The 24,141-nt window shown below is 40.7% G+C and overlaps 1 protein-coding gene and 1 pseudogene across 4 annotated transcripts in view; one reads left to right on the forward strand and one right to left on the reverse strand.

Annotated features, from left to right (window-relative positions):
* Positions 1 to 24,141, forward strand: part of Sema5a (semaphorin 5A) — a 487,535-nt gene that overhangs the window by 137,244 nt on the left and 326,150 nt on the right. The window lies entirely within an intron of this gene.
* Positions 19,614 to 20,047, reverse strand: LOC103737802 (annotated as a pseudogene).

Below are 24,141 nucleotides of genomic sequence, written 5' to 3' on the forward strand. Positions count from 1 at the left end.
GAGAGAGAGAGAGAGAGAGAGAGACAGAGAGACAGAGAGAGACAGAGAGAGAGAGGATTATGTAGTTTCTAACCCTGCCCCTATTGACAGTTTTGATTAGATAATTTCTTCTTGTGTGGGAATTTCCTGTGCGTTATTGAATATTTATCTGCATCCTAACCACTACTCACTGGATGACTTTTGTACTCCTCAGATGGCACAGACACAATTGTTTCCAGACGTTGCAAAATGTTTCTGGGGAGGTGATGTAAAAACCTCCTCAGGGTTTAAATTATTAGTCTCGGTGAACCTTACAAAACTAATAGCAAGAGAAGACACAGGTCATGAAGACAGTGTGGGTGCTTGGATTGCCACAGGTCTGTGAAGGCCAGGTCTTGGTGTGTGCTTGGATTCCACAGGTCTGTGAAGGGCAGGTCTTGGACGTGATGCACTACGGTTCTGATGTTGCCTTTGACAATAGTGTAGACTGTGCAACAGTAGCTTGTACAGGGAAAGCTGGCTTAAAAATGAGGTCTGCACTCTGTGGAAGGCGCCCTCCCTCCGGGACTCTCTGCTGGGAAGTGTGGGGGTTGTGTTTTGTTGGTTGTTGACACTGAGGTCTGTATTATAGTTACCATTGGTCAGAAATGGGTCAGCTTATCTCTGTTTTCCAAGTCCTCCAAATCTCCAATTCCTACCACTCCCCACATGTACTAATAGATTACACAGTGAAATGGAGTAAATGAAATGCAGCACTTTAATGAGAGGCATCAGTCTGTCTTAGAAGCTTTGAGGGTTAATTTTATGATCTGATGTCCCCTTTGCCTTCACTTCGTGTGCCTCTGTTACTTTTCTCAACACCTTTCTCCAGAACACCACAAGTTCTACTGCAAAGAGCCTGCCTAGCTCAGCAAAGGAAAAGCCCTCTGTTACCCAAAGGGCTGACTTTCCCTGAGCTGAGTGCCACTGTGAGTTGGCTTTGAAATGACACATTAGTTTTTGCTCCACTTTCTCAATTATGCCCCAAAGAAGAAAGTTATCCAAGAGAGGATTTCACAATCTGTCTTCCACTAGATTGGAGGCCTGATGCCAGTTCTGGCAATGCAGAACATTATATGAACAGGGGAAACTCTTTGAAATCCACTGAGGCCGTAAACCAGCGGATGAATTATAATGATGCCAACAGTAGGCATTTTGATAGGTGTTCGACTGGGCTTCTATTACTTAGATTTTCCATTTTATTTAAAGGAAAATTCCACCCAGTTTGCTTAGACCAACCATCTGGAAATACTTTTTCTTTTTATTGCCTTTTGACACTTTGCCAGCCAAAAGAAAAAAAAAATAAAAGAGGTTAAGAAAATTATTAAAAAGTTGCTGGTTTTAATGCAATTCGTGTTAAAAAGAAGTGCAGTTTTTCATATTTAAGAATATGCATGAAGTTAAATCAAGTGCCCTAAGCCTCTTAGGTAGCAATTTGCCCTCTGTGTGTGACAAAGCAGTTTGGAGGTCTTGCCGTTTTGGGGCAGCCCCTTGCATCTCCAATGCCCGCACATCTTGCATATGTCCATGTTCAGCGAGTGCAACGGCTTTTCTAGGTAGGAGACCTCTGTCTTCCGAGTGCAGCGTCTCAGCTGACCTGTTGAAATCCTGGGACTGATGCATACTGCTTCTGTTTGGCCCAGAGTGTTTCCCTCCATGACATGAAGGGATTTAAGGAAACCTGTGTTTTAATAATAACTCCTTACAAGAATTCCTTGGTAATAGTTAACTTATCATTTGAAGTGTATAGCCGTTTAATTTGAGGCTTAAACACCTGTCCTGGCTCAGAATGACTCACACACTTTGAGACCCTCTGGGAGATAGCGGTTGTCTGTGAAGGACTTGGTGTTGTCATGCATGCCCCATCCTAGAGTCTTTTCATATTCATCAGTCATCACGGGAACTCTGTGGGGTTCTCCATTCCTTGAAGGTAAAGCTGACACACAGACAGGTGACTCTCCTTAGGTGGATTCACAGAACAGAGACTCAGACCTCTATGTGCTGACGCCAAAGGCACTGCTGTTGGTGCTAAGGGGAATGCTCGACCCTTGTTTTTCTTGGCTGTGGCGTACCTGTGTGATACTTTCTTCTGATGTGCTCTTTGCTCAGGTTTTGAGCAACGTTTTTGTTGGGTGATTTCTACTAAATCCTAATAATTTTCAAATGAACCAATTTTTATCCTTTAATACTTTGGCAGAATCCTTGATAGTTACAGCACTGAGTATAGGACTCTCTCATCACATTTAATCAGAGGGACATCTTTTTATTTGATGTTCACTTAGTGAAACTCTGTTGCATAGGCATCACTGTAAAGAGCTCAAAAAAGCTATTATCTTAGATGAAAGCTTATTTTTACATATAGTTGAATCACTAGATCTTGAATCCAGCTGAATAATTCCCCATATCTCCTGCTGCATTTACTGCAGTGGAAATGAATAATATTAAAAATGATATTGCCATTTTGGGGAAGCCCCTTGCATCTCCAATGCCCGTACATCTTGCATATTAAAATGATAAATGGTGATTATAATAGGGTTTGTTTATGCATGTAATATGTTTTCTTATAATAATTATGTAATAAATTTTCATATAACAATGACAAAAGAGTTGAGTATCCTTTTAACTTTTACCTATTTACCTCAAAAAGATAATAGATGATAATTCCAAAGTAGATCCTCCTTGGTTAAAAAGTTAAGAAAAATGCCTCTCATTTATTTTTTTCGGATGACTTTTGTGGCTTTTCTGGAGATTTTACACATCTGTTTGGATATATCCCTTTCTTGAATTTAGTACAGTTCATTTAACAGAGCAAAGTTGCACTTTGTAAATGCCGAGATGAATAATTAAACTACAAGACAGTTGCAGAAACATGAACATTGTTCTGGCAAGGAATTGGGTTTTGGTTAAGGACACTGGACCTTTGTTTTTCTCATGTAACACACAGCATGGCGTACCATCTTCAGTGATCCCCGTCCCTCTCCTTTCTCTATGACTACTCGGTAAGGCAAACACATACATAGCAATTTAATCTCGCAACTTAATGCAGCGATTTGAAACATTTGTTCTGAACCTTCTCCTAACTGCCTCTTTCCTCTCCTTTCAGCGGTCTACACCTCAGCTCCCTTCTTCCAATCTATACAGTTTTAGGAGCCAGGGATCTTACACTGTGAAGGCCCACTGTGATATATCAGAAGGCTTTGCCCCAGAGTGTCAGTGTATGTCATCTCTTATGTGAGTTCTCCCTCTGCCCGGCCAACATGTACTTGCTCTTTGCATAAAAGTTGATTCCCCTCCTCTGCCTTCCCCTCCTTTCCCTCCCTCTCCTCCTCCTCTCTCTCTCTCTCTAATCCCCATCTCCTATTTTATTTTTAATTTAAAAACCATTTTCATTGATTCTTTGAGAATATGATTTATTTTGGTCATATTTGGACCCCTTCCCTGACTTCCTGTCCTCTATTATTTTTAATGTATGTATATGTTCTTAATGAGCAAATGTTAATTATACCAAACAATGTTTCATTATGATTTTTCATACACGCTTTTAATATACTTTGATCATACATATTATTACCTATACATGTGCCCATCCCCCTCCCTCTTGTCTCTTTTCTCTTCCTTAATAGCCCCCTTTTTTGATTCTGCTTATATTAGAAAACACATGATACTTGTCTTTCTGAGTCTGGCTTGTTTCACTTAACATGATGATCTCTAGTTCTGTCCGTTTTCCTGTAAATTTCAAGATTTCATTCTTTATGGCTGGATTTGTACTGTGCTGCGTATATATGCCTCATTTCTTTATTCATCTATCCCTTGATGGATGTCACCACTTGGTTCTTATGAATAGTTGTCCTAGTTTGTTTCTCCATTCCTGTGACAAACTACTCTGACCACTATCAACTTGGGGAGGAAAGGGTTTATTTGTCTTACATCTCCCAGGTCGCAGTTCATTAGGGAGTCCAAGGTAGAAACTCAGGGCAGGAACCTGGAAGCAGGAGCTGGAGCACAGGCCATGGAGGAATGCTGCTTACTGATGACTTGCTCCCCTGGCCCCTGCTTAGCCTGCTTTCTTATGCAACACAGGCCCACCTTCCAAGGGGTGACACCACCCACAGTGGGCTGGGCCCTCCCACAACACTCAACCATCAAGAAGATTCCCCGTGGACATGCCACAGGCCAGTCCGATGAAGGAAATTCCCCAATTGAGGCTCCCTCAACCCAGGTGAGTCAAGTTGACACTAAAGCTATCCAGCCCAGTTGTGCTGTGATAAATGTTTTGAGGGCTCAGACACGATAGAGATGCAATGGTGAGAAACAGATGTGGCCTCTACTCTGGTGGAACTGGGGCTCTAGGATGCTGGTGTTTTGTATGACAACTCTTAGGTACAGTGCCCAGTGTTTAGCAGTGCTAAGTTCCTTTCTTTTTTAAAGAAAAATGTTAATTTTTGAGAATTTCATATGAGTATTTTCTTTGCATGATTTCCATCCCTCCCAGCCTCCCCCCACCCTCCCATGTCCCCCAATTTTAAATTTCTTATCCTCTTTTTTGATTAATATTGTTACATATTATGCATCCATGCACTTATAAATATACCCATCTATCTATTTATCATCTATCTACCCATCTATCTATCATCTATCTTATCATCTATCTATATTACACCTAAGTCCATTTAGTGGAGAATCAGTTTTCTCCAGGGACTAGCTCCCTGAGATGTTATCTAATCCCAGATGGGCAGCCAAAAACACAGGTCCATTCAAGCATCACTGTTACTGCTTTTTAAAAGGCCTATGAGACTAATTTGCATCCACAAGGTTATGGGTCCATCTTTTGAAGCTTGATCAACCTACAAGGTGTTACACCTTTAAAAAAAAACCGACTTTCCCTATCCCAGCAGCTATCAGTTGCCAGTCGATCCTCCACTAGGACTGGGTTTATCTTGCTCACTCCCACCATCCACGCTGAGTTTTTGTCTGGTATGGGCTTCCTCAGGCCTTGTGCATGCTGTCACAAGTGCTGTGAGTTCATATTGCCATTGCCCTCTTGTGTCCAGGCAACAGCATTTACTTGTATTTATCTGCTACCTCTGCCTCTTACAGTCTTTCCTCTCCCTCTTCTGCAATGATCCCTGAGTCTTGGCAGGAGATTGTGTGATGGATATAAGTGTCCTCTTTCGAGCTGAGCACTCCATAGTCTCTTATTCTTTGCACCTTGACCAGTTGTGAGTTTCTGTCTTAATGGCCATTTACTATAACAATGAGTCGTTAGAGGTATGTTTAATACTATGTGTACTGAGCAGAATAATAGTAGTAGGTTTTCCTTTGTGGCCCATCACCTGTGTAGGCACAAGTTCTTAGCCCTGATAATAGTGCCAAGTATGGGCTCCATCTTGTGAAATGGGACTTAAATCCAAGCATAAAGTGGTTGGTTACTCCCATAGCATTTATGCCACTGTTGTACAACTGGACATACTTTCCCAGGCCTGTCCTTATTGTAACTCCTAGGGTTCACAACTGGGTAGAGGTAATGATTGCTTTTCCCTCCCCATAGCATGCACAGTACATTCTAACACTGTGAAAGCTCACCAGCGAGATGAAGCTTCAAGGTTGATGCCAGCTTGATTTATCCTTTATTTGTTTTATGACTCACATATGTACTGTCTTCAGCAATAGGGGCTTACTGTGAAGTTATGGCAGGAGCCAAGACAGTTAGTATTGTTTGAGGGTCTCTGGTATCCCCCTGGTCAATACCTCCAAATGATGGCATCCATTGGTGGCACTGGGCTTTTTATTTACTAGCCTCGTGTCTGGTAGGGCTATTGAACACCCATTATCAGGTATCTACATTTGAAATGTTTTATATTGCATATGTATATATTTTAAGAAGCTTCTCTAGGGTAGGAGTCCATGTGACATTTTCTGAAGGCCTTTAATGTTAGTTATTTCTCCCCGTGCTCCCTCCTCTACCTGCCCTCCCATTCCCCACCCCATTTAATCCTTCTCAGTCAGGGTCTTGTTATAGCTTTAGCTGGCCTTGAATTTATAATTGTCTTGCTTGAGTTTTCCAAGTGCTGGAGTTTCCAAGTATGCTGCCACAAGTAGCTGAAAATCTAGAGGAGCCATTTGGCATCTGTCTTATGTTACGATGCTCACTTCGTGATTTCTAGGTACCCTTTATGTATCTAGTGTTGAGCTTTGCATTTGCATGTGTACTTCTAATTATTTCCCATCCTATTTCCCCAGGATATCCCCTGAAAATTATGGGAAACTGTCCTGTCACCTTAACATTTTATTTCTCATTTTCCTGGGGATCATTCCCAAAGTTTCCTCCACTCTCTTCTTTGAAGAGTCTGGGCCATGTCATCTGTACCCTCTAGCTGGGAATGCAGATTTTCTTTCACCTCTTGCCTGAACTTTCTTTGCCTGCATTTTGTATGATGGATTATCTGGAATAATAGAGTTGAAATGCCAGTGACTGAGGCCAACTGGATGTATCAGTGCTCTGCCATAGTAACTTGATTTTTTCCCCAGAAGATAAGAATGAAAACTGGGTGTATCCGATGTAGAAAAAAAAATATTTATAGAAGTCACAATAAAAATAATAGTTTTAAAAAATGTTATGGACTTTTTGATCTGAACGTCTTGAATATTATGTCAGTAAAGATAACCGTTGCAAAAAATCTTCATACAGAGACTGGAAGATCACTCAGAGGTTAAGAGCACTTACTGATCTTGCAGAGGACCTAGGTTTGGTTCCCAGCATCCAAATGCCGACTCATAACCATCTGTAACTCCAATTCCAGGGGATCTGCTACCCTCTTCTGGCCTCTGCATGCAATAGGCACACATGTGGTGCTCTTAATGCACGCAGGAAAAACATTCACACAGAAAATAAAAATAAGTCTTTAAAAAATATTCACCTGTAATTGTATAGTATGGACTAATATAGAAAATGGTAAATTATATTTTATTTTGTAGAAATAATTCTATAAGCTTAATTAGAACAGTTAGGGAAAGTGTGAGGTAAAGAGAAAGGCATCTGGAATCCGTGATAAGATTGGCTTTCGGACCAGTTCTTGCTGGGACATGACTCCAACCTGTTTGAAGGGACAGGGTCTTTGACACCAGGGAACAGCTTGCATAGACTAAACTCAAGACATCTGTCTCACGTATAGGAAATATCTTGTACGCCACAGGTTATTCGAGTTCAAGCAGACTCAGTTTGCCCTCCTATAAGTTAAAAGTGGTGATATTTTCTGATCATGATTGCATGCTTACTGTGGGTTGTTTGGTGGGCACAAGATGAATTCTTATTTTCTCTTTCTTCATGCCTTCTTTCTTTGACTCATTGGACTGGCAATGGACCATGTTCAGAGTGGTGGTTGTGCATGGTCAAGGCGTGTTTTAATTGCTGGTCCATGGGTGACATGAGAGAGCTGAGCACTGTGCTGCCTGGGGACTTTGTAAGGAAGACCTCAGTGTGCTTTATGGGTATGGAGCTAGAAACTTGCTTTTGCATATAATTAAGGTAGCTCAATGTTGTCGGATATGGATTGAGATGCATTGACCTTGTGTCAACTGGAGGCAGGGACCACTGACTGGCTACAGAGTCCTTGTGCAGGGTCTTACCCCATGGTTGAACTAAGTGGTATCCTGTTAAGAAAATTTATTAAACCCCGGAGCCTTTCATGATAATCAGTAGCACAGAGAACATGCCAGACATATTGTTTGATCTCCATGTTTCCATTGTGCTGACAACTGATCCTCTTTCTTTTGCTTGGGCTGAAATAACTAGCTTAGTATACATGAAGACTGGGAATAATTTTTGGAGTGGTGCTGTAAGCTATTTTATTTATGGTTACACAGTGTACATATTTTTTCAAATTATCACAGGATGAAATAAGAAATCTTTTATAAAAAAAAGTCCAGATGGAAATTGTCATTTGCATTAACTCAGGAATAAACATAGTGTGTAGGAGAGAACACTCTGTAGTGGAAAGTAGGCAGTGCATATGGCTTCTCTTTGTTCCAGATTGTTTTATTTACTTATTTATAATTGGTGAAAAGAGTAGTTTGGATGCCTTGCAAGATTAAAGAGAAATGAAATGAAAACTCCTGTTCTGGGGAGGTTGACTATAGAATGCCCAGGGAAATCAGGGACTAAAACAGCCCCAGGAAAATGAACAAAATGCTCTCAAATTGTGGATAAAGAAAAGCCCCAACTCTTTGAATTCTATGTCCTATCAGATAATTTTTTTAGTTACACATACTGTATTTTTAAAACCTTCTTAATAGCTTGCTTATATATTGTCACTACTCGATATTAGATTTTTTCCTTTCATAGTAGACCCACGTGATCATGTAGTTTCTTATGTCTGATTATTATAGTGATGCGTGTTTGCTTGTTTGCTGCTTACATGAATGATGGAAATTATGGGGGAGGCATAAGTTCAATGTACAATATATACTTGTATGAACATTTTAAAAATTAAAAACTAAGAAACTTAAAGAGCCAGAAGAAAACAAAAAAATAAAGCACTGAATGAATGAAAATTTTTCTTATGAATGTTTAATTTGTACTTTCTAAAAATATTAAGATTATCATGATGAAACCAAAGTTAAAAGAAAATTTCCTTTTCCAGCTAATTATTTTTATTCGTATTTCCATAGGAAAATATATGAAATTTCTATTGCTTGAGCTGTACATGGATTGGGAGGGGTAGCACCCCAAGTAAGAGATAGGCTAGCACAAGTAATGTGAAACCAGAGACCAGTGGAGGACCTTACTTGTTACTCAATGTATAGCATATTCTGAAGTCTTTTCTCCACCTGGAGGCTTTGGTGTGGCTGCAAGGATGGCTGTGGGGAGGGGTGTCACCCTGGTAATGTCATTGCCCGTGTTTCTGAGGCAGTCTTCATCTGAAGCCAGGTGCACTAATGAGTTCTCAGTCCTCTTAGGTGAGAGAATATGCTTTGCCACAGGGAGAAATGTAGTCATGGATGGTATTAAGGTCTGAAGGTTGGCCAAAAAATCAATTATAGACCTTTTCCTCTGCCTGTGGGTGACTGTTCCTTCACAGGTAAGGGTTGGAGAGAGCATGGGTCTGGGCCTGTGCACATAAACACATAGAGGGTCACAGACTTGGCGTTGTAATGCTTGCTTATCCTGGCTGATCACCAATGTTTTTGTCACACACTATTTTGTCAACTTGCTTAGCCAGGTGTTGCCTGGGGTGTTCTGTGAAGGGCTGTGGCTTCCTTAGATTAGAGGTATAACAGAATCCCAGATTTCTGTATGGGCTAATAAGAGTTGAGATAATTAGAGAGGCCTGTTGTTGGCTTTCCTAGTGAGTTTCATGTGTCTTTAGTCATCTTTCTTAATTGGTGGCGGTGAAACTACACTTTTGTGTGTATACATTGGAGGTGATCCAGATGTCAGAGGCTAATTGAAGAGCATCAGTTGGAATTAGGACTCCTGCATTCTATTTACAGCTCTGAAGCCAAAGAACTCAGAGACCTTCATGCAAACACTGTCCCTGCTTGGCCTCAGTTTCTTTTAAAAAAAAATCTATTTTTTTTTAAAACAGAAGTTTTAGTAATCTTTATACTCACTCTCCCATCTGCACATTCCTGTAGCGCCACCCCCCACCAGATTTCACAGATTCCATGAATTCTGTAGTATATCTTAAGGCCTGTTGTTTTGTAATCTAGAGTCCTTCCCTTAAAGAAGATCAGCTCTCCCTCACTCAGTAGTAAATAGTTGCCAATAGTTTTCTGCTAAGTTTGGGACCTGCTGCTCACTCCCCAGTTCTGTGCTGGGTTTTTGTCTGATTGAGTCTGCATGGGTCTTGTGCATGCTGACACCATTGCTGTAGATTCATATGAGCAAGGTCCCAGGAGCCTATAAGACTCAATTTACATATGGTCATGCATGACCTCCCAGGTTCTTAGAATCTTGAGCCCTGGATGGGTGAAATTTAATATAGGAGTTCTGTTCAGGAATCCACAGTCTGCAGACTCTTGACTCTGTACACTTTGACCATTTGTGGCCTTTTCTGTTCATCACCTTCTGTTTCATGAGGAAGCGTCACTGATGAGAGTTGAAAGATGCATTAGTCTTCTTTCTACCTCCAGTTTCCACTATGCTCTGTGAGGTGTAGAAGTTTCATTGTAGATTTGTGTCACTTAGGTTTGGGCATCTCACAGATAATTATTCTGTATGTGTGATCAGTTGTGGAACTCTAATAGTTCTGTGGCTATAGAAGCTTCTTTGGTGAGTGGTGACTGTCATACTTGTCTCTAAATATAGCGATACGAGAGAGAGAGAAAGGAGAGATAAATAATGCTTAGCTGGTGTGAAAAGCCAGAAGGAAATGCATTAGTTCAAAAGCCTACTAAAAACTACACATGAAGTATTTGTACATGAATGCCTGTATATAGCTGAAGGCTATATAACAAACAGTGCTAGGCAGGAGAAACTTCCCTTTAGCTTGTTGGTCAGAGTAGTCCAAAGACTCAAAATATTACACAGGCTATTGCCAGAGCCCTGATTCCCTTCCAGAACTTGAAGGTTAAGACCCTATTGCTGAAGACAGGAAATGCTTCAGATACAGGACATGGAGCAATGGAGCTGGAACTGATCTGGAAGCCTTCTATCTGAAGACTAGCTCTTGGACGAGTCTGTGCAAGCTGCTAAGGGTGACTAATCCGTCAAAGGTCAAAAACCCAGCTTTAAAGCTTAATAACCACAACAATGACCAGCACACACAGCAAACTATATTGGGGCAGTAGTGGCACTTTTATTTGGGGGTAATCAACAACTACCTAATGAACTTAAAGGCCTGTCAATGGGAGGAAACTCATGTGTGGTACTGTAAACATAGCCAGATACACATGGCTGGAGAGGTCATAAATCCTAGAGAAAACCCTAAGTCTGTCACATCCCTAGACAAATGTAATTTCTTACTAATGAAAACTGCCTTTTATTATTTAAAATGGAATTGAAAGTCAATTAGCTGAATTTTCTTGGAGGTATTTTGTCATTCATTTTAAAAAGAAAATTTAAACATAAAATTTGTCCTTGAGTTGTTTTCAGTTTAGAGTGGCCACTGTGTCTCATGGGTCAAACATCCTGGAGAGGCCCCTGCCTGGCCTTGAATTCTGCTTTGCATTTTGTTCCCTCAGACTTTATACCTTTCAATGCTTCATCCAAGACCTCAGTTTTCCTACCTTTATATCAAAAATGTTTGTAGTATCCCTTTATTGCATTGTTATGGGGAAAATTTAGTTGAAATATTGCAAGTATGTCTGGCGTGCATTGAACACTGCATAAGAGTTAAATAGAAGGATGCTTAGCCACTGGAGATCTTGTCCATAATACAACATGAAAATATTTCTGAAATGAGTGAGCAATTCAAGTGTTAATCAGATACACAATTTATTTGAAGATGTATTTAATTCAATGGTATATAAAATTTTGTGTGGAGGTTATGTCCTGGTCAAACAGAATAACTGAGCAGATTTAGAGGCACAGATATTCCAGAAAGTAGGAAGTGTGTGTTTGGGACATGTGTGCAGGAGTGGGCTTGTGTGAAAGGAGAATTGTGCTGGAGTCAGTTCTGTTATATGGGATGGATGCTGTGACAGCGAGAGCTGTGATGATGGTGGGACTCATGGTGACAGTGATGATGATCGTGATGATGGTGCTGCTGGTGGCAATAGTGCTGTAAGGTGGTCACGATGGTAATAATGGCAGTAGAGGTGGTGATGATGGTGATAGTGTTGGTGATGGTGGTGATGATCGTAATAATGGTGGTGGTGGTGGTGGGGATTCTTTCTTCTGGTGGTGGTAGTGGTTGTGGAGATAATGTTGGTGGTGAGGTGATGGAATTGCTGACAGCAGAGATAATGATGGAGGTGAGGACAGTAGACAGTGCAGTGGTTGATTTGGTGATGGTGATGGTGATGGTGAGGAAGGACTATCGACTCTCCTCCTAATAACATCTGTACTAATTTTCATCCAGAGGTAAAAGGTACCTATAGGCTTTTGTGTCAGTTAAGAAGTAGCTTAGGGGAGTAGAGTTATGGGTACTAGTTAGGGACTGAAGAGATTCTCATTTAGTCATTATTTATCACTGACCCTTCTGAGGTCATACTTCTCTTTCACAGGTATGTATTTAACTGGTAATCCTGTTACCATCTGCAAAATAATAAAACTAGCCAGATAGCTATGGGGACCGACTTCTTTGGGAAGTTAGCACTTCCCTCAGATTCTTTAGACTTTCCTTTCAAATTTCAATAGTCTTCATTTCATTTAACCAAACTAGGCTGTCCTTGTTACTGTGGCAACAAAACTGCGTTTATCTGGTTCTCATTATATAACTGATTAATGAGACTCACATTTCAATGCGGTGAAATTCTGTGTTGTTGTAATTCAGGATGTAGTTTTGATTACTATGTATAGTGTTTTCTAGGCTACATATAATGTTTTCTAGGAGACGTATGATGTTTCTAGCTTCGTTAAGTAGAGAATTCAAGTATGGCAAATGAAATCAGAATGTCCCTTTTTATGTCTAGTCTGCTTCCTTTGTTTTTATTATTTTTATTGTTAGTTTTAGACCTTAACTTTGTACATAGATAGCAGTGATTCTTTTTACCTAAGGTTTTTTTTTTTTTAACATTTATTCATTATTTGTGCGTGCGTGTGTGTGTGTGTGTGTGTGTGTGTGTGTGTGTGTGTGTGTACCCACACTATGGTGCACATGTGGAGGTCAGAGGACAACTTGTAGGAGTCTGTTCCCTTGGTGAACTCTCTCTGATTGAATTCCAATGGTTAGGTTTGGTGGCAAACACCCTTTACAGCTACGCCTTCTTGATAGCCTGTTAGCCCTGATTCTGAATGGGAAGCAGGGCAGCTTTGTCCAGCCTCCTTCCACTGTAGACCTCTTCCCAAATCTACAAACATGATTTGATTGTCATGACTATTTTCTTGTGCTGTAGATGTCTCATGCGTAGGGATAAGCATTCCCCAAAGCGTAGGAGAGCTCCAATGATAAAATGAATACAAGGCTGAGGTTATGAACCTGTGCTATATGGTGTATGGTGTATATTTAGTGTTTGTTAGAGTTCCTCATTTAATGTCTCTTCCTTTTCATCCCCCGGATTCTGTGAGGCAATGACTGTCTGACGTTTACTTCAGGACCTATTTGAAATACATCTCCTATAAGAAGCCTTCTTGTTTTGGTTCATTTCCTTTAATACAGAGCAGTATCTTTACATATGTGTGTACATATGTATATATGTATGTACGTATGTATGTATGTACATATCTATCTATCTATCATCTATCTATCTATCTATCATCTATCACCTATCTATCTATCATCTATCTCTCTGTCTATCATCTATCTTCTGTCATCTATCTATCTATCTATCTATCTATCATCTATCTATCTATCTATCTATCACCTATCTATCTATCATCTATCTATCTATCATCTATCTATCTATCTATCTATCATCAACTATCATCTCTGTATAATAAATATTTAATTCTGGCATTGATGGAAATTGAACTTCAGACCTCGTGAATGCTGGACAAATATTCTAACACTGAGGCTAGTTTTTAACACCCACTCCAATTGCTTACAGTATCTCTATTTGTAGATTCTCATTGCCAATTTTTTTTTGTTAACCTAACAATGTTTTTATGATGTTTAATAAATTTTATCAACTATCAATTCTTACAGGTCAAACTTGGTATGTTTCATTTCCATAACTTTAGTGTTAGGTTCTGTAATGCTTGGTAAGATTTATTTGTGGTATCTTTACAAAAGGATTTATATTTATATTTCAATTATGTGTATATGTGTATGTCTGTATGTGGGTATGTACACATGGGTACAGGTATCTGTGGAGTCCAGATGGAGTTCTTGGATCCCCTGAAGGTGGAATTGTAGGCAGTTGTGAGCCTCCTCATGTGGGTGTTGGGGACCCAACTCTGCAAGAAAAATGTGTGCTCTTAACCACTGAGCCATCTCCGTAGGCCATGTCTTGCACTATTTTTATTTTTCACAGTTTTTTTCCTTACTGTTATCTCATGTATAGGTATTTCTTGCATGCATATAATTGCACCCATGTCCTGGCACAATTTAAAAAATGTAGCATAGTTGTACACATACTTTAGTCTGTAGATATTTATGCTTATATTTGTAGCTTCTGTATGTATACAAATCAAAATATTTCCTTTATGTTTATAATTCTTTCATTAAGTGGAAATATTGGCATTTCTTTACATCTGCTTTCTTTGCAAAGCAGAAATGCATTAAAATCCCACAGGATTTGATCACTGACATGAGGGTGATTTGTGTTCTGTTTGAGAAAATAATTCTAGCTTTAGACTTTCCTAGGCTTTAATTATTGTATTTAGTTTTAAATAAATCCGGTATATGATCTTTATATGACTATTCCCCATAGCCAACCTTGCAAAAGCCTGTACTGTCTCTATTTTACGTTATAATTAATATTGATGTCTTTGCTGAACTTGACAGTAAAGACTGTCATTAGGAAAATGTGTGTGTTTTGACAAATACTGCTGATATGGATACACAGTCCTTTGAGACAGAACTAATTTGGTGGGGCCACTTTAGCCCTGTTCTATTTATTTCTAACAAATTCTTTCCTATTTCTCTGGCCACACAAGGCAATAGAAAGACTTTAACAGCATCTTACAAACAAGCAGGAAACCAGACCGCTTTCCTTCCTGATGGGCAGAGACTGGTCCCAGATAGTCACCAGTTCTCCTTTTCTATTGGCCTCTCTGGACAGTGTGTGATGTAGCTGCTGAATTTGCTCACTATCTGCCCTATGGCCTATTTAATGTTAAGGGATTGGAAGTGACATAGAAAAGAAACACACATATCTAAGTGCCCTCTTTAAAACGGATGTGGGTCCTGTGCATGCTGTCACCATTGCGGTAGGTTCATATGAGCAAGGTCCCAGAAACCTGTAAGACTGTTTCCTTACGGCCATGTGCTCCTCCCTGGCTCTTACAACCCTTTTGTCCTTCTTCCACAATGGTCCCTGAGCGCTGGGTGAGTGGAACTTAATATAGGGGTCCAGTGACCCACACCCTGCAGTCTCTTATTCTCTACATCCATGCAAACTCAATCAGACAAAAACCATCATAGAACTGGGGAAATGCGCAGGAGGCCACAACTTTGTCGAGGAACTACTGGTAGTTCCTGGGTGAGGGAGAGTGGACCTTTTTTAAGGGTAAGGGCATGACATTAGACAGGCTGAACAGGCTCCAGTGGATGAACTCACATGGAGGGAATTCATAGGCCCTAACATATATGGCAAAATGCGTGAATTCCTGTAGGGGGGCCTTAGAGGGGTGCAGATAGGGGATGGGGCGCTAAATATGATTAAGATGTATTGCATAAAATCCATAAAAATGCAATAAAATATATTTAAAGATAAAATAAAGTGGACACAGAAACAAATTCACAATGACTGACCATCAGTTATGCACTCTGACCAGATGAACTTGAACATGATCTCCTATAACCACTAAGGTTGATAAGGATATCATAGTTTTACCACAGAGATTTGGCAGCTCATAGGACTGGAGTTTCTTGGCCAGTGTTTACATTTTGTATCAGATTTAGGTCTGTCTCACATCAACTCTTGCTTTCAAAGGCTGATCAGCCCTGTGTCTGTCCATGAGAATCCTACTGGCCCTTATGTTCTGTTCAAGTTGATGTGGATGGATAAAGGTGACCTAGTCCAGTACAAATGTTGTAGTGAGGCATTCAGAAGACTGGACTTTAAATGCTGTTTAAAACCAGGAAAGGAAGTGGACGAATGGAAAATTTGGAAAGCTCGGTGTTAGAATTCATGAACAACGATTATCAGAATTCACGAGCAGTCCAAATGGTGAGGTGAGCATTTTAGAGCGCTGGGGAGTCGACACTTTCATGAAGTGGTTTCCACGCACCATTCACCTTCCCAGAAAGGGCAGAAATGCTGTAAGGGGTGGGGTGCTTTGAGCACCCTGTTTTGTTTCCCGACATGTGCAAACATAGCCTCTGAAAACATTCCTGGCCTCGGTTGTTTAGGCCTGTTGTTTCATGGTGCGGTAAAATAATGAACACCTTGCTTAACATTCTGTAACTCTAGAAGTTGCTTCCAAACCGCATGGCTCCTCATTAAACTGGGTGAGGGAGCATGCTCTAGGGAACTGGTTACCTAAGAGTCACCCTTTCCTTGGGCGACTAGAGAATGCATTCTAGAATTAAATACCTGTGGAGAGGGAGGGAAAGTGTGATGGCTCACTGCTTGTTTGTTTATGGTCACTACAGATTTCTTATATGTCCAGCTTTGGGGGTCACCTAGGTGGTCCAGCTAGTTGCTAGCTGTTCATTCATCTGTCGATAGTTTCTTCCAGTGATCTCTTGGCTGAACTCTGAGAAGTCGATGTCATCTAGACTTGTGCTCCTGATGGGAGGTAATTGCTTTCTAATGGTCTTTTAAAAGGACAAATTTCTAGTCACTCATTGTAAATGCATTTTGAAGTAATTTGGTTAAATTAGAAATGTAAGGATAATAGCTTTAGAGATTTGATCTTTGTTACCAATTCTTGATGCCTTGATGGAAAGATTTATTGCTGGTATAAGACTAGGGCCATCCAAACTACAATTTGGACTCTTATTTTATCAAATTTAATACATTATCTTATAATATAATAAATATTAGAAATTGCTGTTTTCAATGACTTGGTTTTGTGATTTTTAGCCTCCTGTCAGGTAGTTAAAGGAAACATATATCACTTAGTTCAGGAGCTTATGACAGTTCCAGATTTCACAGATGGCACATGAGGTCACATGCAGTTAGTTGTACGAATGATTCACAGTACTACGGGTGTGTGAATCCTGCAGACTTTTGTACCTTGGCCTTTGCTGTGCCTTTTCCTGCTCTAGAGGCAGGAGAACTGTGTACAGTTTCTGCATCCCTTTTTTCCTGATTTTTTTCTATTTCACTCCATTGCTTGTTTCTAATGCTTAACCCTCTCAACCCTGACAAGGGGACTGGTCCATTTCAGTCCATTTGAAGCCATCTCAGTTATATGGCTTAAAATTAAGAGCTCAAATTGTCATTGTAATGCAACCGCGGTATGTGTTGATCATTGCACACTAGTCACTGTGAGACAAGGCATGTGAAGAATTTGGCATTATAATCTTCCAGCAACCCACAGGGGAAGTGAAATAATATCCTACTTTCATATCAGGCAGTTGAGCCTTAGGAAAGTGAATTAAGGCACCAAAATCTCTGGGCCAGGCCTGGAGAATGCAGGAAACTAAAGTCACCTGATGAAGGAGCATCCTTCTCAATCTCTCCCTGCACTCAGTCCTTTGTCTTGCAAACCTCTCCTACATTCCCGTTAAATTTAAGGCCTGTGCTCTTTTGTGATGAAAGAGGTATAGTAATAAGAATATCTTTGCCTGTGAACTTGTTCTGTGCTGGGGGCTTGTAATCGATTATGTCACTCTCTAAAATGTATGAACATTGGGTGTATATATATATTGATTTTTGAAGCCACTTACCGCACGCCTCATTGTGCATTGACACAAACTTCTTTGTTCTCACAATAACTTCTTTAAGAATATTTTTTATTATTTTTTATTCTATCTGTACGCATGTATTGCCTGCATGTATTTAAGTTCAGCTGTGTCATGCAATGCCCACTGACGTCAGAAGAGAGCATTTGGATCCCCTGGAACTGGAGTTACAAACAGCTGCCATGTGGGTGCTGGGAATGGAACCTGAGCCCTCTGCAAGAATGGCCCCCCTCACAGTAGCTTTCATCCTTATATAGTGCTAGTGTCTTTGCATGAAGAAAGAGTTTTGGCAAAACTTAGTAACTTTTCTAAAATCAGAAATGTGAAAGATAAGACATATTTCAAACTAGATCCCAGAAGTAGCCAGAAGGACCTGTGGTATCATTGTATGACAGAATCACCGAACCGTAGCATCTTTTCTAATGCTGGTGAGGCTCAGATTCATCACTTCTAAGGAAACTTGAGAAAAGTGTTCATGGACAATGCAGATTGTTCATGTTGGTTCAGTCCCTTCTAGGTCCATAATAGTTTGTTTACAATGGACTTCATTAGTCCTTGCCATGCCCTACATCACCTGGTTAGCTGTAGATGTAGGTGGTAATGCATGTACTTTATAGCATGGAAAAAGAAGACCAAAAGAGAGTGATTGTGATATGTAAGTTTGTGTGTGTGCATGCATGTGAGTTTGTGTTTGTCTCTGTGCCTGAGAGAGAGAGAGAGAGAGAGAGAGAGAGAGAGAGAGAGAGACCAGAGTTAGCTATTATTGTGTGTGTGTGTGCATGCGAGTGTGTGTGTGTGTCTCTGTGCGAGAGAGAGAGAGAGAGAGAGAGAGAGAGAGAGAGAGAGAGACCAGAGTTAGCTATTATAAGTCTGTGTAAATAAGCACAGGATCCTCCTTGCTATCGCTCATGGGAGACAACTGTCTTGAGGGACTTGTATGTGGGGTTTGATTGAAAGGGAACAGGCTTGCATTTAATGTATCAGTGCCTGCAGAATGTTGTGCTGGCCTACCCAGAGACACTCGTAAGGCGGGAATGGTGACAGGCAGGAGAAGAGGCAGCTGTTGGTTATGACTCTGTTGGGCTTAACTAGCAACTCTGGGCCAGTTCTCATCTTTGAAATTCCTCAGGAAAATTCCCACGGGATGAGAGTCTTTCCCAGAAAATCCCCAAATGGCCAGAAATTCTGTCTAGTGGTCAGGGGATTGATCTGTAAAGATATGCCAGTTAAAGATTTATAGAATGGTGATTTGGGGAACGCATAAGTGTTTTGTGATCTGAAATTCCATTTTGACGGTTTGTCCCACATTGCAGCCTCATGCTCTGGGAAAGTGTGGAAGACGGGGTGGTTCTGATGTGTAAGAGCTGAGCATAAGGCCCTGTGTGTCTGCGAGTCCTTAGTGTTGCGTAGGTGTTACATGATCAGGGCTCACATTAAAAGGAGAAACATGTGGTTCCTGTAAGGGCTCTGAAGTTCCAGAAGAATCTGCCTGCGACAGAATCGTACGAACACAGCAAGAAACCTTTTTTCGCCTGACAGATGGTGCTGTGTGCTCTACATAGTTCAAGATCAGCACTGGTGATGTTTTCAGACTTGTGTTCTGTGTCCAGACACACAGGCACAGCTTACAGACGCAGCCCATCCACTGTTACACGTACTTCTCCATCTCTCTCTTGTAAGCACCGACAAAGATCGGTCTATTACCTATCTGCTTTAATTGCTTTAGCACTGAAATAAAGGCTGGGAAAAGAAAGGGCATCCTTCTTACGTTGGGTTTGTGAAAGAGTGTGCACACAGGCACTAGGGATTATCTGAGGGTTCACATGGCATGCTTTTGAAAGTTCAGAGTGAGTTCTTGAGTAAGGACCTAGGGCTCACCAACACAACTATTAATAATGCTAGTAGATTAAACCATCAAGTAAATTTTTGGGTTTATTATTGTATTTTTTTAAACAAAGCATTTAATGAACCTGTGTGGTTTCAAGCCACCAGGACACAGGCATCCCTAACATTTCTAATCCTCTCCTCAGCTCTTCTGCTGAAGAGTTTGGCCTTCAAGATGGCTGCTGAGGGAGCTTTCCCTTCCCAGAACTTTGTAGTAGCCAGATTGTATGACGTCACTGATGGGGGTAATGGCAATCTTGTTTGTGGCACATTTACCTGTGTCTGTTCAGTGACCAATGTCCACAATTTTTCAAGGTTGACCAGAAGCTCTGGTTCCTCTTTAACGAGGTAATACCTCAGACCAACTTTCCCAAAGTAACCTGGATGATATTTGTCAAAGTTGATCCTGTGGTGATGTGTGCTGCCAGCATAACCCGGCCTTCTGGGGGCTTCTGGTGTTTCCCAACGTGGCCATGGTGGTAGCTCCCATGGCCCTGGAGTTTCTGGGTCTTCTTCAGTCTGGAGGGCATGGCGGTGGCTGAAAGGAAAGAGAGCTATTATTTTTTAAATAGTTTATTTGTTATTTTTATTTTATGTGTATGAGTGTATTCCATGTGTGTAAGTGCATCCATGCTGTGCAGTGTCTACAGAGGTGAGAAGAGGGTGTCAGGTCCCCTGGAACTGGAGTTATGGAGGGTTGTTAGTTGCCATGTGGGTGCTGGGAATTGAACCCAATTCTGCAAAAGCAGCCTGCGCTCTTACCCGCTGAGCCATCTCTCCAGCCCCATCAAGTAATTTTTAATGCTAGATAATATGAATTATAAAATAATTGGCAATTTTAAATACTGTAAAGTGTTTAAACTAATTGTTAAAAGCAGTTGCTTCATGAATATGCAAAAGCTACCAAACTGGCTGTGAAATGCAGTTTAAAAATGCACCATCAGTTAAAACTGTAGACTAAGACTGCTAAGTTTGTGCTGGGTTTAAATAGCTGTCTTGCTGCTTTATGTACTACTAACCTACATGAAGACTCATAAACAAGTTTTATATAGCTATGTTTTTATTTCTGTTTAGAATGACTATAGGTATGAGACTGGGGGCTACTGGAATTCATTTGGACAGAGACACAAATTTTTTTAAAGATGTATTTTATCTTTATGTATGTGTCTACATGTATGCCCCATGTGTGTGGTGCCCACAGATGCCAGAAAAGGGCATGGGATCCCCCTTTGGAGCTGGAGTCACAGGTGATTGTGAGCTACCCAACACTGTTGCTGGCGACCAAACTCAGGACCTCTGTAAAGAGCAGCAAGCACTCTTAACCACTGAGCCATCTATCCAGCCTCTGGGTCAAATGGACTTAGTTTACTTTTAAAATACAGTGTGCATTAATTTTTTAAAAAATTTTATGTGTATCAGTGTATTGCGTGCATGAAGGTAGGTGCACCTGTGTCCTCAATATCCGAGGGTGTCAGAAGAGGGCATCAGATCACCTGGAACTGGAGTTACTGGTGGGGGTTAGCCACCATGTGGATGCTGGAATCAAACTTGAGTCCTCATCAAGTCCAAATCAGTGCTCTTAACCACTGAGTCATCTCTCCAGCTCCATATAGTGCACATTTTACAATGCTGGAAAGTGTTGTGTTTTTTCCCTGTGGTGGTGGTATAGTATTTTTGCAACAGTATCAGGCTATCTAAGGAAGTCTCTCTTTATCCCATTGGTGACATAGGATCACACGATGATTTTCAACCAGACACACCTGTGTTCAAGGCTTCACACTGCCGTGTTCTAAATGATGAACACCAGGAAGGCTGACTTTTCTGGGTCAGTGTCTTTTTCCAGATTAAGCCAGGCCTGTCTTTCTCAAAGTAGCATATTTTTCCCCAAAGTTTATATGTCATTTCCTACAGAAAATGATAATGTGCATGTGAGTAAAATGTGATATTCTCATGGAGGAGACTTCTCCCTTGAAGGGCAGAAGGAGTTTCTAGCTGGTATACCTCGAGTGCAGCCACAGCTGTGTGGATTCTGTTCTACTCGCTTAGACTTCTGGAAATTGTTTTTCTTGGTGCATGTACGCTCTTGACTCTCCTTATAACCTTTTGTTATATAATCTGAGAATCACCATTAAACATTGGTGAAAGATATCGGACAATAAACTGCTTTTGAGGGTTATGATCTCATCGTATTTTATCTTCAGTATGATACCTGGGGAAACCCATGTGGTAAATGGTGATACTGGCCATGGTGTTTTTGAACAAGTTAGTTCTGACTTCCACTTAGGGAGTTCTAGATGGTTACCACCACTGTGCTTAATTTGTTCTGGAATTTGATGACTCACTGGGTCATATTATGAGGTTTCTGAGTCTCATAATATTTTCTTGATTTGAACCTTTCTGCTTTTGCTTCAGTGAGCAGATTTGTGATCAATGTGTTTTTTTGGTGAAAAAAACCCAATTTAAATTCTAGTTTCCTACTGTATTACTGTCCTTTTTTCTTGAGAGAAGTTAGATTTGTCATGTGGTTCTATTTTACTCCTCTGTATTGATGATGGACTAGCTCTTTCCTTCAGAAAAGAAGCGTGTGGATGCCAAGATACAGGGACATGGAGTTCTTGGTGCCACCGAGTTAGGGCAAGGTCGTTGTGTCAGATGGAACTCCGGCAGGATACTGGAATCCTCATTTCCTAAAACACAATTAAAATTCTTTGACCCCATCTTCCACATTGCAGATATGGTCTCCAATAAAAAACGACCATGGGCAGCACATTGATGAAGAGTGGAATTAGAGGCACGAGTCCTCCATGATACTAGAGTGTGCCTAAGTTTCCCATAGTCTGGGGTCCTTTCTGTAGCATTTTCATAATAACATAACAGTGCAGATATTTTGATTATGATCACCATACCTGCTCATTTGCGATAAACTTGTTAAAACACAGCTTATGCATAACTGCACATTTCAGGACATTCTGATAGTCTGCATATTTTTCTCCACAGATTAATCAAAATAGTGAAGATTCATACTGCCATGTCCAATAGTTAACTGAGGATTTCCTGTGAGCCTCCCATATCTGTGCTTTGCATTCATTGGTTAGTTAAATCCTTCCATCTTTATGGGAAAAGCCCAAAGATTATCTCTACTTGAAAATGGAAAGAGAGACAGGTAGATGTCTTGGGCTTAGCTTTTAAACTTGATCTGCCTATGCGGGGAGCTGCCCTGAAGTGATGATACCTGTGTTAGGGAAGGATCTGACCTGCGGGAATGAAGTACAGGCTATAGAATGCGGAGCTCTCATGTTCACTTTCTTCTCTGTGGTTAGTGAGCTGTTCCCTGTGTGACTGTGGCCTTATTCGGAGGAATCTGCAGGAATTTCCGCCAACAGCACCTAATTTTTACCTGCTTTCTCAAGAAAATGGAGCCTATGTCCGAGAGAAAACTTGCCTGTTACCTTTTCTACAAGTTTGCTATTTACCATTGCTGAAGAGGCAACTGGAGGACCAAAATATAGTATGACCAGGTCATATTTTCATGCCCGTGTGCCTGCGTGTTTCCTCTTAGAAGCTGAGAACTTTACATAATGTTGTTTACCTCACTAAGCTGATGAACCAGTTTCATTTCCTCCGGAAAGAGCAAAGTTTTAACCCAGGCTAAATGAATCTAGTGAGTGCCAAGAGGGCAGTCTGGTACTGGAAATGTCTCTCTTTGGCACCTGCTTCCACTATTATGGCATAGAGTCGTAGTGACTGTTCCTCACCTGCACACGAGAATTCTTCACTCCTTTCGGAGAACGCATGATGAACGGCCTCTGCTCTATCACAGTTCGCACCTTCAGGCCGTACTTCCTTTACGCTTGTTCTGATTTCTCTTCTTTCTTGAGCAGCTCATGTGACTTTCAATTCCCCATGCTAGTTAGTCATGCTTGAACCAAGTCCGAATATTTGAATGAACCTGTCTCATTATTTAATCCTTAAAACAAATCTCTCCTCTCTCACTTATTTTATAAGTAATCTGCTTGCTTTAAATTATACAATTAATGCTATGTTGAAATTCAGTGAATAAATATATATATATTTAAAATGTGTCTTTGCTACTTGGAGTAACGACGTCTTGCCTCCCATCTGTGAATGTAAGATAGGAAATATTTCTTTGCTTTCTTTGGGCCGAAAGTCGGCTTTCTCTTGCTGTCTTCAACTCTCCGTAGATAAATGCGCACGTTGTTTTCAGTCAACATCATTATTGGATTTATGTGTCAGAACGTACTTTTACTACATTGGTTTTATAAGCTGCATAATACTTAATGGTAATGATATACCATAATTTATTTGATCTCATTTCTTAGAACCTTGGTCTATTCATTTCAAACAAGTAAACGTGTTTGCTTGCCCTAGCCTCAGTAAATCCTAACCTGAGATTTTATTGCATCTCTCCATCAAGAGTGTACTCTTTTAAATTCCAGTCCATGGACACAGTTCCCATACTGCCAAAGCTCCTCGTTCCTACGACCTCCTTCACCATTTCCCTATGGGTTCTTTGCTCTGTTCTTATGCCTTGGTTGATTGGTTCTTCCAGTAAATACTGGAGACTTTCAATGTACAATGTATGAGGGCCACAGTCCTGAGCAGG

Source organism: Nannospalax galili, unplaced genomic scaffold, assembly GCF_000622305.1.
Source record: "Nannospalax galili isolate Female #2095 unplaced genomic scaffold, S.galili_v1.0 scaffold698, whole genome shotgun sequence".
NCBI lineage: Eukaryota > Metazoa > Chordata > Mammalia > Rodentia > Spalacidae > Nannospalax > Nannospalax galili.